General features: G+C 30.6%; 1 protein-coding gene across 1 annotated transcript in view; it reads left to right on the top strand.

The window, feature by feature from the left end:
• The first annotated feature begins 4,746 nt into the window (after positions 1 to 4,746).
• The window catches only part of LOC143256165 (RYamide receptor-like), a 168,496-nt gene continuing 159,813 nt past the window's right edge, over positions 4,747 to 13,429 (top strand). The window contains exon 1 of the mRNA XM_076512992.1: positions 4,747 to 4,925. The gene's annotated coding sequence lies outside the window, so the exon portion shown is untranslated. The remainder of the gene's footprint in view (positions 4,926 to 13,429) is intronic.

Raw genomic sequence — 13,429 nt, 5'->3', positions numbered from 1 at the left:
AATCATCAGTAAATAAACCGAAAATAATTTATGTATTTGGATAACATTAGAACTTATGTCTAGTTATTTCATATTATATATCAGGCCGAGTATTTAATGATTACATGTATTATGTTACTAATTTAAAAAACAAACAAACAGTTTCACCAAAAAGTAAAATTGAAAGAACAGTTCGTGATGTAGAGACCTAATATTTTCCATGATTGGCTGTACACACTGATGTGGACTGCAATTTCGCCAACAAGAGACTCATCAGAACTTGGGCGGGATGATAAAAATATTACAGTTAGGTCAGTTATACTTTCAATCTGTAACATTTATATCTAATAATCAAACATAGTTGTGTTTGTGTTGAATCTTTTAATAATATAATTAAGGTTTAGTTACAGTAAACTTGGATTTCAGCTGTTTGTGAATGAAAGGAAACTCAAAGGTGGTGAGACAGTAGCAAAGACAGATGATTCAGAAGAAAAAAAACAGTAAAGGCACGTGTACTTTCGCGGGGAATCTTTCCGACATGTGTAACGTAATTTCAAGTAGAAATTCTGTATATCTATCGAATACAGGGCCATGTCTTGCAGTGTGATCTCTAATTGTGTGTTCATATAATCGTTTTCTAAACTTCGTGGTCAAATGTTGTTAGCTGTCCTGAGTTTACGGCACATCAATGTTGGGACTTCGACATAAGAAACAGCTGTTTTGGAGACTTTATTAGCGCGTTTAGTTGACGTGTAACGAAAGCAAAGGCTGTTTACCTTATCCTATCAGTGTCTTTAATCACGTACTCTTGAGTTATACACACACACACTCACTCCATAATTCACAGTTTCCCACTTATTAAAGCAACTTTAACAAAAATCACCTTCTATCACTGATTTAGTAAATTCTCTTGGGAATAATTTCTGAGTAACTCTCATGTTTTAGTTTAAAATGGGCTTCAAACTCACCGATTACCGTTAATGTTCTAGAAATGATTGTTTTTTTATACAGTATGTAGCTTGAATTAGAATAACATTGAAATTGTTAACAACTGTTTGTCCTCACCTCAGTGATCCTCACAACATGATTTTTATATATTTAATGTAGAAGAGATTTCTTGCTAATGGTAAGTTACACAATAGGCTATCTGCACTGTAACCACGATAGGGATTAAGCCCTGACATCTCGTGTCATAAGCTTTCAGACTTATCACTGAAACATCGGGGATGATGGAAAATAACACGACCATAAATTTAGGGTTAACAGTACGTAACAGTACCCTACAACTATAGTTAACAACATGTAACGGCACACTACAAGTACAGTTAACACTACATAACGGAACAATACAGCTATAGTCAACACTACCTAATGGAACACTACAACTATAGCTAACACTACCTAAAGACACACAACAACTATAGTTAATATTATGAACTATTGAACACTAAAACTGTAGTTAACGCTATGTAATGGAATACTATATCTATAGATAACACTACTTATTGGAACACTACGACTATAGTTGACACTACATATCGGTACACTACAACTACAGTTCAAATTATATGTCGGTAATACACTACAACTATAGTTAACCCTACCAAACGGTACACTATAATTATAGTTAAAAGAACCTAAAGGCACTCTAAAACTACGTATTGGTACACTACAACTATAGTTTACACTATGTAATAGCACACTAAAACTATAATTAAAGCTACGTATAGGTACTCAACAAATATAGTTAACACTACGTAACGGAACACTACGACTATAGTTGACACTACCTAAAGGAACATTAAAACAAACTAAAACTATAGTTAACACTACGTAACAGATCACTATAACTACATGTATAGTTAACACTACCATACAAATATAGTTGACATTACGTATTGGTACACTACAACTATAGTTAAAACTACGTTTAGGTACACTACAACTACAGTTAACACTATGCAAAGGAACAACACAACTGTAATTAACACCACGTAATGGAACACTACAAATATAGTTAACACTATGTAACGGAACACAAAACTATAGTTAACACTATGTAATGGAAGAATTCTACAATAGTTAACACTATGTAATACAATAATTCTACAATAGTTAACACTATGTAATGGAAGAATTCTACAATAGTTAACACTATGTAATACAATAATTCTACAATAGTTAACACTATGTAATGGAAGAATTCTACAATAGTTAACACTATGTAATACAATAATTCTACAATAGTTAACACTATCTAACGGAACATGAAAATTATAGATAACACTACCAAACGGCACACTACAACTATGATATCCCTATGTAACGGAACAATAAAACTATAGTTAACACAAAGTAACTAAACACTACAATTGTAGTTAACAGTGTGTAACGTAAAACTACAACTTTAGTTAACAATACCTAACAGACACTAAAACAATAGTTAACATTAGGTAACGGAACAATACAAGTATAGTTAGCATTATGCAGGGGAACAATATAACTATAATTAACACTACCTAACTGCAAACTACAACTACAGTTAAAACTACGTATCGGTAAACAAAAATTATAGTTAACACTACCTAACTGCACACTACAACTATAGTTTACAATATGTAACGGAGCTCCACAACTGTAGAAAACACCACGTAACGGTACACCATAACAATAGTTAACACTGCAATACAGCTATAGTTAACACAACGTAACGGAACACTACAACTGTAGTTAGTATTATGTAACGGAACTATTCAGTTATAGTTGACACTGTGTATCGGTCCTTACAATAATTGTAATAGTTACTATAATAGTTAACATTATGTAACGGAACACTACAACTATAGTTAACATTATCCAAGGAAGCACTGCAACTATAATTAACACTACTTAACGACAAACTAAACCTATAGTTAACACTATGTAACGGAACACTAATACTATAGTTAGCAATACGTATTGGTACACTACAATTATAGTTAACACTACCAAAATGCACCCTAAACGTTAGTTAACACTATGTAACGGAACACTATAACTATAGTTAACACTACGTATTGGAACAGTGCAATTATACTTAACACTACCTAACGGTAAACTAAAACTATAGTTAACACGACCATACAGCTATAGTAAACACTACATATTGGTACACCACAATTATAGTTAACACTACTCAACAGCAGAGTAAAACTATAGTTAATACAATATAACCGAAGAATACAGCTATAGTTAACACTACCGAATGGCACTCTAAAACTATAGTTAATACAATATAACCGAAGAATACAGCTATAGTTAACACTACCGAATGGCACTCTAAAACTATAGTTAATACAATGTAACCGAAGAATACAGCTATAGTTAACACTACCGAATGGCACTCTAAAACTGAAGTTAACATTATGTAGCATTTTAAGAACAATGTCTTATTTTTCTGATATATTTAATCAACAATGTCTTACTTCCTTTGATGTATTTAATCAACAATGTCTTAACTCCTCTAGTGTATTTCAACAACAATATCTTATCTCCTCTAGTGTATTTTAACATATATTGCGTCCATTAGTGTATTTTAAAAACAATATCTTACCTCTTCTAGTGTATTTTAACAACATATCTTTTCTGTCCTGGTGCACTTCAACAACAATGTCTTACCTTTTCTGATGTATTTAATCAAAAATATCTTACTTTCTCTGACATATTACATGAACAATGTTTTACTTTCTTTGATGTATTTAATCAACAATGTCTTAACTCCTCTAGTATATTTCAACAACAATATCTTACCTCTTCTAGTGTATTTTAACAACAATATCTTTTCTGTTCTGGTGCATTTTAACATCAGTGTCTTACTTTCTCTAATGTATTTTATCAACAATGTTTTACTTTCCCTGATGTATTTTATGAGCAATTTCTTACTTACTTTAATGTATTTATCAACTATGCGTTTCTTTCTCTGATTCTTTCATCAAAAGTGACTTGAGTCCTCTAAAATATTTCAACAACAATATCTTACCTTTTCTAGTGTATTTTAACAACAATATCTTACCTTTTCTAGTGTATTTTAACAATAATATTCTACCCCTTGTAGTTTATTTTAACAACAACATCTTTTCTATTCTGGTGCATTTTAATAACAATGTCTTACCTTTCCTGATGTATTTATAATGTCTTAGTTTCTCTGACATATTTAATCGACAATGTCTTACTTTCTCTGGTGCATTTTATCAACAATGTCTTATTTTCTCTGATTATTTAATCTACAATGTCTTAGTTTCTCTGGTGCATTTTATCAACAATGTCTTATCTTCTGCCGATAACAGTTTACATCAAAAATGTTTTTAAAACGGATCTAGGTTATTGTAACCCACAGTAAACTCGTTAGATTTATTCATACACACTATATAATTCCTACGTTTTGATACTTGTCCTTTAGTTGCTGTATTAAAGCCTAATTCATTACAGTGTTGAGATTCTATTGCTTTGATGACTATATTATAGTCGAAGTCACTCACATTGTAGACCTTAAGTTTGTATTTTTTTTTACGATAATTTCTCATTCTAATTTTTTCTTAATATTTTCTCAAGTTAAGTTCATCAACTTTCAAACGATACTTGACGTAGATGACGCCACGTGTCTCATCAGTCAACCCTTGTTTTTATTTCTGAAGAAAACTAACGTGCTCTGATGCAGAATTTTATCAACGTCTTCTCAACCTCCGCGAAAGATATTCGGTCATGCGCAGATTGCTAATTCTTGCGATATAACTTGGTACAGATTGGTGAATTGGGTGTACCATGAGACCTGTCCAATACGCCTCACAGCCTGGCTTGATAGGAGAGAATGTAATAAGTGTTCCTTTATACTTCGAATATAAATACTTATATATTTACCAAAGTGATTTAGGTTTCGAAGATCACGGATTTAGGTTTCGGCCTAACAGGTGAGTTTTCCTTTAAGACAATTTTGCAGCCTTTCTTTTATTCCGATCAATTAGATTATTGTTTAAACTTTTATAAACTTCGTATTTTTGTACAATTATTAACAAAAATAACAATAAATAATTACGTAAGGTATTAGTAAGTGGACAACAAGAACCAAAATGTACAAGAGCAAAGAGTTATAATAGATTGTTAATACACTCATGAGACAGACGAAGTGAAATTACACCGCTTTTAAGCAACAAAGCTGTGACAATGGAACATAATGTTAACTGACATGTTTTAACACTATAGAATGAATGAAATCAAATGTGTGTAAAACCAAAGAATAAAACTCCTAGAAAACGTTTCACTCAGTTATCTCTCAAGTTATTAATGAATTCCATGTTCTATAACGAAGTTCCAGTTATGTTACTTGTGCATTACGTAAATTATATGGTTAATATTCCTTTAAAACCAAACAACTGTTTCTTGTTTCAAGAAATTCTACCTCATACGTATGCAAAGTGTCCAATCCTAATTTGATGACAAATGTGTATTAAGATGGGTATATAAGGTTAGAATGTATTGAGCTTAATGTAGTGAGGCGCTGTGCGTGTTAAGTTGAATCTGATAAGTTATGCTGTGTATTAAGTTTAATATAGTTAGGTACTTTATATATTAAGCTTAGCCTAATAAGGTAGTGTGCATTAAGTTTAATGTAAAAAGGTACTTTATGTATTAAGTGTAGTCTGATAAGGTACTAAGTAATAAGTTAAGCCTAGTAAGGTACTGTATGTACTATATTTAATTTTATAAGGTAATAGTTATTAAGTTTAATGTAACAAGATAGTGTGTATTAAGTTAAATCCAGTAACGAAATATGTGTGAAACACTTAAGCTATTACAGTTATTTGTGTTATGTGAAGTATAGCGTATATTCAGTTATTTGTGTTATGTAAAGTATAGCGAATATTAAGATTACAGTTATTTGTGTTATGTAAAGTATAGCGTATATTAAGATTACAGTTATTTGTGTTATGTAAAGTATAGCGTATATTAAGATTACAGTTATTTGTGTTATGTAAAGCATAGCGTATATTAAGATTACAGTTATTTGTGTTATGTAAAGCATAGCGAATATTAAGATTACAGTTATTTGTGTTATGTAAAAGTATAGCGCATATTAAGATTACAGATACCTGTGTTATGTAAAGTATAGCGCATATTAAGATTACAGTTATTTGTGTTATGTAAAGTATAGCGCATATTAAGATTACAGTTATTTGTGTTATGTAAAGTATAGCGTATATTAAGATCACAGATACTTGTGTTATGTAAAGTATAGCGCATATTAAGATCACAGATACTTGTGTTATGTAAAGTATAGCGCATATTAAGATTACAGTTATTTGTGTTATGTAAAGTATAGCGTATATTAAGATCACAGTTATTTGTGTTATGTAAAGCATAGCGTATATTAAGATTACAGTTATTTGTGTTATGTAAAGTATAGCGCATATTAAGATTACAGTTATTTGTGTTATGTAAAAGTATAGCGTATATTAAGATTACAGATATTTGTGTTATGTAAAGTATAGCGTATATTATTAAGATTACAGTTATTTGTGTTATGTAAAAGCATAGCGTATATTAAGATTACAGTTATTTGTGTTATGTAAAGCATAGCGCATAATAAGATTACAGTTATTTGTGTTATGTAAAAAGTATAGCGCACATCAAGATCACAGATATTTGTGTTATGTAAAGCCATAGCGTATATTAAGATTACAGATACCTTGTGTTATGTAAAGTATAGCGTATATTAAGATTACAGATACTTGTGTTATGTAAAAGTATAGCGTATATTAAGATTACAGTTATTTGTGTTATGTAAAGTATAGCGTATATTAAGATTACAGATATTTGTGTTATGTAAAGTATAGCGTATATTAAGATTACAGTTATTTGTGTTATGTAAAGTATAGCGTATATCAAGATTAAGCTAGAGACATAATTAATCAGTTTATTTGTGGGTTAAAGTTAGACTACAAATGAAATATGGATTAAGTTTATACTAGCAGAGATAGCGCGCATTAAGTTTAGACTAGTATGGTAGTTTGTATTAAGTTTAGACTAGTATGGTAGTTTGTATTAAGTTTAGACTAGTATGGTAGTTTGTATTTAGTTTAGACTAGTATGGTAGTTTGTATTTAGTTTAGACTAGTATGGTAGTTTGTATTTAGTTTAGACTAGTGTGGTAGTGTGTATTAAGTTTAGACTAGTATGGTAGTTTGTATTAAGTTTAGACTAGTATGGTAGTTTGTATTAAGTTTAGACTAGTATGGTAGTTTGTATTTAGTTTAGACTAGTATGGTAGTTTGTATTTAGTTTAGACTAGTATGGTAGTTTGTATTTAGTTTAGACTAGTGTGGTAGTGTGTATTAAGTTTAGACTACTATGGTAGTTTGTATTAAGTTTAGACTAGTATGGTAGTTTGTATTTAGTTTAGACTAGTATGGTAGTTTGTATTTAGTTTAGACTAGTGTGGTAGTTTGTATTTAGTTTAGACTAGTATGGTAGTTTGTATTAAGTTTAGACTAGTATGGTAGTTTGTATTTAGTTTAGACTAGTATGGTAGTTTGTATTAAGTTTAGACTAGTATGGTAGTTTGTATTTAGTTTAGACCAGTATGGTAGTTTGTATTTAGTTTAGACTAGTATGGTAGCCTGTATTTAGCTTTAGACTAGTGTGGTAGTGTGTATTAAGTTTAGACCACTATGGTAGTTTGTATTTAGCCTAGACTAGTATGGTAGTTTGTATTTAGTTTAGACCAGTATGGTAGTTTGTATTTAGTTTAGACCAGTGTGGTAGTGTGTATTAAGTTTAGACCACTATGGTAGTTTGTATTAAGTTTAGACTAATATGGTAGCCTGTATTTAGTTTAGACCAGTATGGTAGTTTGTATTTAGTTTAGACCAGTGTGGTAGCCTGTATTTAGTTTAGACTAGTATGGTAGTTTGTATTAAGTTTAGACTAGTATGGTAGTTTGTATTTAGTTTAGACTAGTATGGTAGTTTGTATTAAGTTTAGACTAGTATGGTAGTTTGTATTAAGTTTAGACTAGTATGGTAGTGTGTATTAAGTTTAGACCAGTATGGCAGTGTGTATTAAGTTTAGACCAGTATGGTAGTTTGTATTAAGTTTAGACTAGTATGGTAGTTTGTATTTAGTTTAGACCAGTATGGTAGCCTTGTATTAAGTTTAGACCAGTATGGTAGTTTGTATTAAGTTTAGACTAGTATGGTAGTTTGTATTTAGTTTAGACCTAGCATGGTAGTTTGTATTAAGTTTAGACTAGTATGGTAGTTTGTATTAAGTTTAGACTAGTATGGTAGTGTGTATTAAGTTTAGACTAGTATGGTAGTGTGTATTAAGTTTAGACTAGTATGGTAGTTTGTATTAAGTTTAGACTAGTATGGTAGTTTGTATTTAGTTTAGACTAGTATGGTAGTTTGTATTAAGTTTAGACTAGTATGGTAGTTTGTATTAAGTTTAGACTAGTATGGTAGTGTGTATTAAGTTTAGACTAGTATGGTAGTTTGTATTAAGTTTAGACTAGTATGGTAGTTTGTATTTAGTTTAGACTAGTATGGTAGTTTGTATTAAGTTTAGACTAGTATGGTAGTTTGTATTTAGTTTAGACTAGTGTGGTAGTTTGTATTAAGTTTGGACTAGTGTGGTAGTTTGTATTTAGTTTAGACTAGTGTGGTAGTTTGTATTAAGTTTGGACTAGTGTGGTAGTTTGTATTAAGTTTACATCATTCAATTAATATATATTAGGTGTAAACTAAGGTTAATCTAGTAATTCAGAGTGTATTTAGGTTAGATTATCAAGGTAAGGAGAACTAAGATTAATCTAGAAATTCAGAGTGTTTTAAGATTAGATTAGCAAGGTAACATGAACTAAGCTAAAGCTAGTAATTCAGAGTGTATTAAGTTTCGATTATAGTGGTTACGTAAACTAAACTAAATATAGTAATTCAGAGTGTTCTAAGATTAGAAGATCAAAGTGACGTGAACTAAGCTTATTCTAGTAATTCTGAGTGTTCTAAGATTAGAAGATCAAAGTAACGTGAACTAAGCTTATTCTAGTAATTCAAAGTGTTCTAAGATTAGAAGATCAAAGTAACGTGAACTAAGCTTATTCTAGTAATTCAAAGTGTTCTATGATTAGAAGATCAAAGTAACGTGAACTAAGCTTATTCTAGTAATTCAGAGTGTTCTAAGATTAGAAGATCAAAGTAACGTGAACTAAGCTTATTCTAGTAATTCAAAGTGTTCTAAGATTAGAAGATCAAAGTAACGTGAACTAAGCTTATTCTAGTAATTCAAAGTGTTCTAAGATTAGAAGATCAAAGTAACGTGAACTAAGCTTATTCTAGTAATTCAAAGTGTTCTAAGATTAGAAGATCAAAGTAACGTGAACTAAGCTTATTCTAGTAATTCAAAGTGTTCTAAGATTAGAAGATCAAAGTAACGTGAACTAAGCTTATTCTAGTAATTCAAAGTGTTCTAAGATTAGAAGATCAAAGTAACGTGAACTAAGCTTATTCTAGTAATTCAAAGTGTTCTAAGATTAGAAGATCAAAGTAACGTGAACTAAGCTTATTCTAGTAATTCAAAGTGTACGAAGTTTAGAGTTTCACAGTAACGTGAACCAAGCTTAAGCTTATAATTTAGAGTGCATTAAGTTTAGATTATCAAAGTAAAGTGAACTAAACTTAAACTAGTAGTTCAGAATGTATTAAGTTTAGATTATCAAATTAACGTGAACGAAGCATAATCTAGAAATTCAGAGAGTATTAAGTTTAGGATATGAACGTAACGGGAAGTAAGTTTAAGCTAGTAATTCAGAGTGATTAAGTTAAGGTTATCAAGGTAAGGTGAACTAAGCTTAATCTAGTATTTAAGAGTGTATTTAATTGAGATTATTAAGATAAAGTGAACTAAAGTTAATCTAGTAATTGAGAGTGTATTAAGTTTATAATATGAAGGTAACTTGCCTTAAGCTTGAGTTAGTAATTCAAAGTGTTTTAAGTTTAGGATATCAACGCAAAGTGAACTAAGTTTAAGCTAATAATTCAGAGTGATTAAGTTTAGATTATCAATGTAACGTAAACTAAGCTTAATCTAGTAATTCAGAGTGTATTAAGTTTAGAATATCAAGTCAACGTGAAGTAAGGTTATTTTACTAATTCAGAGTGTATTAAGTTTAGTTTGTCAAGTTAAAGTGAAATAAGCATTATCTAGTAATTCAGAGTATATTAAGTTTAGATTATAGGGGTAACTTGAACTATGTTTAATCTTGTAATGTTAACTAAGCTTAATATAATAATTCAGAGTGTATTAATTTTGGATTTTCAAGGTCACGTGGACTATGCTTAAGCTGGTAATTCAGACTGTATGAAGTTTGTATTATGAAGGTAACGTGAAATGAGCTGAATATGGTGTTTCAGAGCGCATTACTTGTACTGAGCTTCAGCTAGTAATTCAGAGTGTATGAAGTTTAGATTAACAGGGTAAAGAGAGTACGGTGTTGCTCACTCCATATCATAAAAATGTCATTTTATGATATAACTGTTTTGAACTTTTCCTCTCGTATATTTTTGTGGTATGTTTATCTTTAAAGCAATTCTTAAAAAGAACTTCTGTCGGATTTGCTTGAGTGTATTTACATTTGTCAATAGTTTGATGAAAGTTGACATTCTGGTAAGAAAACAAGATATCTTACTTCGTACGTCATTACCTACGATGTCTTTCATACAATACCAAAGCTCGGGTGTGATAGGCGATGTGATTAGCTTTAGCACTGAGTATCTTGTCGGTATAGCTGAATGGTTGAACAGTTGTGTGCTATTATGTTCATTTATTTTTCTTAAACCAGTAGTACTGGGTGAGCAAAGAAATGTCTGTAAAAAGACAAAAACAAACTATAATCAGTCACGTTGTTACACAACGTCACAGAAACACCAACCAATAGATCTTGTTCACTGGTGAAAGCGTTACATACGTCAGTATTTCATATTTCTTACAACAGCCACAAGCGACTCCCTGAAATTGTTTATCTTCACGTATTCAGTTTCACTTTTCTCCAAGAAAATTCAAGTAATGTTTTGGAATATTTAGTATTGTTAAAGAATTTCAGCGAGACCTTTCCATAAGATACAATAATACAAATTCCAAGTCGTTAATTTGATTGAACATTTTCTATTTAATACTGTAAATAGCTGATCAAGTTTTATTTATAATAAAAAGTAATCAGAACTTATATCGTAGTATTTTTATGTAAACGTGAACCTCAATGTCCTCGTTTGGAGTTCCTCTACGCGTACGTTTTAGCGATGTTGAACCAAAATGACATAAGGTTTGGAAGAACAAAGGTTTACAGAAAAACACCTCGTGCTAAAAGAATTTAGAGCAGCATTGGACTCTAAATCTGCACTTCAAAGTATACAACTATAGTGTCTTCATTCGCACAGTGAAGTCTTTAGTTACGAAAGGGAATCCTCTAACTCAAAAAAGTTATTACGGTAAAACTGAACATATCACCTGGTAACGTCAACAATGTAACAGAAAAAGATTCGAAGTTGTATATAATATGTAAATATTTAACAACCCCTTAAATCCGTCAATAGGTTTAATTCTAAAGATGGTAAAATAAACTATACTATTCATCACGAGCCTGTAACAGTTCCCGACGTTTCACCAGTTGACTGTCATCTTTGGTTTTTATTTTAACGTGATCTTGAAAGCTGATGTGTACTTACAAAATTCAAGGTACGTGGCCTGAGACCGACTTCGTATCCTTCACAGAAAATGTTTACAGTGAAGACTGATATCGCGTATTGTATTTATTACCAAATCTGATTCATCTTCTGTGAAAGCACTCGCTCTGATACTTACTCACATCCTTTTAACTTATCAACTTTTAAAAGAACATTTAGTGCGCATGCTTTCACTTTAAACGATGCCTCAATTCGCTGATTAAAAGCCCTCTCGTTAATTAGCTTAAAAATTTTAATTCGACTAAATTAGTTTATAATAACTTACATTAAAAAATATTTCATTAATCTGAGAATAATTAGTAATCTTCCAATCTTTTTAATTAATACTTTGAGAGATTAACTTCAGTTACATCGACGTTTGTAATTTCAGAAAGATATGAATTTAACAGTTACAAACTCACTTATCGAACCATATATTTGCCTGCCTGTCTCCTCATTTGTCTGTCTGTTTAAATCTCTGTCTATTGATACTGAACTACATAAGATTAATTATAGTCATCGTGAGAAATTGAAATCTATATTACTGTTCAGAGATCAGTTTTTGTTTGTTTTTATTACGAATATTCGTTTGAATATCATCAGAAAATCATAGTCTAACGATCAAAATAGTGAACAGACGATCATATCTCATGACATAGTTATGTCAATACACTTTTGTTTGAGGATCATATCTCATAACATAGTTATGTCAATACACTTTTGTTTGGGAATCATATCTCACGACATAGTTATGTCAATATACTTTTGTTTGGGATCATATCTCACGACATAGCTATGTCAATACACTTTTGTTTGGGATCATATCTCATGACATAGTTATGTCAATATACTTTTGTTTGGGAATCATATCTCACGACATAGCTATGTCAATACACTTTCGTTTGGGATCATATCTCATGACATAGTTATGTCAATACATTTTTGTTACGGGATCATATCTCATGACATAGTTATATCAATACACTTTTGTTTGTGAATCATATCTCATGACATAGTTATGTCAATACACTTTTGTTTGTGAATCATATCTCATGACATAGCTATGTTAATACGCTTTTGTTTGGGATCATATCTCATGACATAGTTATGTCAATACGCTTTTGTTTGGGATCATATCTCATGACATAGTTATGTCAATACACTTTTGTTACGGGATCATATCTCATGACATAGTTATGTCAGTACACTTTTGTTTGTGAATCATATCTCATGACATAGTTATGTCAATACACTTTTGTTTGGGATCATATCTCATGACATAGTTATGTCAATATACTTTTGTTTGGGATCATATCTCATAACATAGTTATGTCAATACACTTTTGTTTGTGAATCATATCTCACGACATAGTTATGTCAATACACTTTTGTTTGTGAATCATATCTCATGACATAGTTATGTCAATACACTTTTGTTTGTGAATCATATCTCATGACATAGCTATGTCAATACACTTTTGTTTGTGAATCATATCTCATGACATAGTTATGTCAATACACTTTTGTTTGGGAATCATATCTCATGACATAGTTATGTCAATACACTTTTTTTTGGGATCATATCTCATAACATAGTTATGTCAATACACTTTTGTTTGTGAATCATATCTCACGACATAGTTATGTCAATATACTTTTGTTTGTGAATCATATCTCATGACATAGTTATGTCAATACAC

Source organism: Tachypleus tridentatus, chromosome 7 (genome assembly GCF_004210375.1).
Source record: "Tachypleus tridentatus isolate NWPU-2018 chromosome 7, ASM421037v1, whole genome shotgun sequence".
Lineage (NCBI taxonomy): Eukaryota > Metazoa > Arthropoda > Merostomata > Xiphosura > Limulidae > Tachypleus > Tachypleus tridentatus.
This window is presented reverse-complemented; position numbering and strand designations above follow the sequence as displayed.